Source organism: Schistocerca gregaria, unplaced genomic scaffold, assembly GCF_023897955.1.
Source record: "Schistocerca gregaria isolate iqSchGreg1 unplaced genomic scaffold, iqSchGreg1.2 ptg000387l, whole genome shotgun sequence".
Taxonomy (NCBI): Eukaryota; Metazoa; Arthropoda; class Insecta; order Orthoptera; family Acrididae; genus Schistocerca; species Schistocerca gregaria.
The window spans coordinates 5,858,300-5,860,818 of NW_026061829.1; positions in this window are offsets into that span (position 1 = coordinate 5,858,300).

Genomic DNA, 2,519 nt, shown 5'->3' on the forward strand with positions numbered 1-2,519 from the left:
GTGCCTTGGACATGAGCTAAGACCTTAAGATTCTGCATGAAAGGGAGAACTAGCAGCCGAGTTGCACGGGAGAATGTGAAAAGTGTTCATATGTAGTAAAAACCTGAGAAATCCGTCCGTTTTCGTCATTTGTTATCGAATCGACTTAAAACCAGAATGTCACACTTGCCGCTCTTCTCTCTGAAACGGTTGTACTTATCGTCTGCAAAGCTAAGACGTGTGCTGCGGTATGCGGAGACACTAAAACCACCATAGTAAAACACAGATGAAGCATCTAATTGAATGTAATAGCCAATAAGAAGTAGTACAATTCAAGTTTTAGGTATCAATTATTGACTTTTTAGCTGGCTTTGGTTCCTTGGACATGAGCTAGGACCTTAAGATTCTTCATGAAAGGAGGACTAGCTGCCGAGTTGCACGGGAGAATGTGAAAAGTGTTCATATGTAGTAAAAACCTAGAAATCCGTCCGTTTTCGTCATTTGTTATCGAATCGACTTAAAGCCAGATCGTCACATTGGCCGCATTTCTGTCTAAAACGGTTGTACTTATCGTCTGCAAAGCTATGTCGCGTGCTGCGGTATGCGGAGACACTTAAAGCACCATAGTAGAACACAGATGAAGCTTCTAAGTTGATGTAATAGCCAGTAAGAAGTAGTACAATTCAAGTTTTAGGTATCGATTATTGACTTTTTAGCTGGCTTTGGTGCCTTGGACATGAGCTATGACCTTAAGATTCTGCATGTAAGGAGAACTAGCAGCCGCGTTGCACGGGAGAATGTGAAAAGTGTTCATATGTAGTAAAAACCTGAAAAATCCGTTCTTTTTCGTCATTTGTTATCGAATCGACTTAAAGCCAGAATGTCATATTGGCCACTCTTCTCTCTGAAACGGTTGTACTTATCGTCTGCAAAGCTATGACTTGTGCTGCGGTATGCGGAGACACTAAAACCACAATAGTAAAACACAGATGAAGCATCTAATTTAATGTAATAGCCAGTAAGAAGTAGTCCAATTCAAGTTTTAGGTATCGATTATTAATTTCTTAGCTGGCTTTGGTGCCTTGGACATGAGCTAGGACCTTAAGAATCTGCATGAAAGGAGGACCAGCAGCCGAGTTGCACGGGAGAATGTGAAAAGTGTTCATATGTAGTAAAAAAATGAGAAATCCGTCCGTTTTCGTCATTTGTTATCGAATCGACTTAAAGCCAGATCGTCACATTGGTCGCTCTTCTCTCTGAAACGATTGTACTTATCGTCTGCAAAGCTATGTCGCGTGCTGCGGTATGCGGAGACACTAAAAGCACCATAGTAGAACACAGATGAAGCTTCTAAGTTGATGTAATAGCCAGTAAGAAGTAGTACAATTCAAGTTTTAGGTATCGATTATTGACTTCTTAGCTGGCTTTCGAGCCTTGGACATGAGCTAGGACCTTAAGATTCTGCATGAAAGGAGGACTAGCAGCCGAGTTGCACGGGAGAATGTGAAAAGTGTTCATATGTAGTAAAAACCTGAAAAATCCGTCCTTTTTCGTCATTTGTTATCGAATCGACTTAAAGCCAGATCGTCACATTGGCCGCTCTTGTCTCTGAAACGGTTGTACTTATCGTCTGCAAAGCTATGTCGCGTGCTGCGGTATGCGGAGACACTAAAAGCACCATAGTAGAACACAGATGAAGCTTCTATGATGATGTAATAGCCAGTAAGAAGTAGTACAATTCAAGTTTTAGGTATCGATTATTGACTTTTTAGCTGGGTTTGGTTCCTTGGACATGAGCTAGGACCTTAAGATTCTGCATGAGAGGTGGACTAGCAGCTGAGTTGCACGGGAGAATGTGAAAAGTGTTCATATGCAGTAAAAACCTGAGAAATCCGTCCGTTTTCTTCATTTGTTATCGAATCGACTTAAAGCCAGATCGTCAATTTGGTCGCTCTTCTCTCTGAAACGATTGTACTTATCGTCTGCAAAGCTATGTCGCGTGCTGCGGTATGTGGAGAACTAAAAGCACCATAGTAGAACACAGATGAAGCTTCTACGTTGATGTAATAACCAGTAAGAAGTAGTACAATTCAAGTTTTAGGTATCGATTATTGACTTTTTAGGTGGCTTTGGTGCCTTGGGCATGAGCTAGGACCTTAAGATTCTGCATGAAAGGAGGACTAGCAGCTGAGTTGCATGGGAGAATGTGAAAAGTGTTCATATGTAGTAAAAACCCGAAAAATCCGTACGTTATCGTCATTTGTTATCGAATCGCTTAAAGCCAGATCGTCACATTGGCCGCTCATCTCTCTGAAATGGTCGTACTTATCGTCTGCAAAGCTATGTCGCGTACTGCGGTATGCGGAGACAATAAAATCGCCATAGTAGAACACAGATGAAGCTTCTAAGTCGATGTAATAGCCTGTAACAAGTAGTACAATTCAAGTTTTAGGTACTGATTATTGACTTTTTAGCTGGCTTTGGCGGCTTGGACATGAGCTAGGATCTTAAGAATTTGCATGAAAGGAGGACTGGCTGCC